The sequence below is a fragment of the Sciurus carolinensis genome, chromosome 5 (genome assembly GCF_902686445.1).
Source record: "Sciurus carolinensis chromosome 5, mSciCar1.2, whole genome shotgun sequence".
Taxonomy (NCBI): domain Eukaryota; kingdom Metazoa; phylum Chordata; class Mammalia; order Rodentia; family Sciuridae; genus Sciurus; species Sciurus carolinensis.
In genome coordinates, this window is record NC_062217.1 from 59,785,397 (window position 1) to 59,786,018 (window position 622).

Sequence of the window (622 nt, forward strand, 5' to 3'; positions counted from 1 at the left end):
GATTTATTTTGAAGTGTTTCAAACCAACATGATCACCGTAATTCGATTATGTAGCTAAACAAACTTTTATTATATCTACATATAAAATTAAACTGACTTCAATAAAATATTTGGGATAAAAAGGTATCTGAGTAGCAACAAGGCATGCGAGATACCTCAAAAATTATATAAAAAGCCTTTCATTTATTTAAAATATAACTGGGAAAATATTGAAACACAAACTTTTTTCTTTCTTTCTTTCTTTAACAGAGAGCACAAACCCAGTTCCCTACTACCACAAATTCTACAGTTGAAGTTCCCACATTTGGGGAAATCACAGGGGTCAACACATCCAGAGTGCAATTGGATAAGCCTTGCCTTCGGAAAACCACCTTCATGATCATGGTATCTCCGCTGCAAGGTAAGTGTAACAAAAACTTTTAACAGCTTAGGTACATAAGAAACTTTGTTCTGAATATGTTTTATACTTCTCTATTATCTACATTTTAAACCATTGACAATCACAGTGAGATGATCTTTTAAATCACTCATTATACATGATATTCTATTATCTTACATCCATTATAACTTGTTAGAAACTTTTAATAATGCATGACTCCAGAAGGCAATTCTCCATAATAGA

At 31.7% G+C, this 622-nt stretch overlaps 1 non-coding gene across 1 annotated transcript; it reads right to left on the bottom strand.

Moving 5' to 3' along the window:
- Nucleotides 1-246: 246 nt before the first annotated feature.
- Nucleotides 247-408, bottom strand: LOC124986091 (U1 spliceosomal RNA). The gene has a single exon (XR_007108991.1). It is a non-coding gene; the product is annotated as a U1 spliceosomal RNA (small nuclear RNA).
- Nucleotides 409-622: the final 214 nt, after the last annotated feature.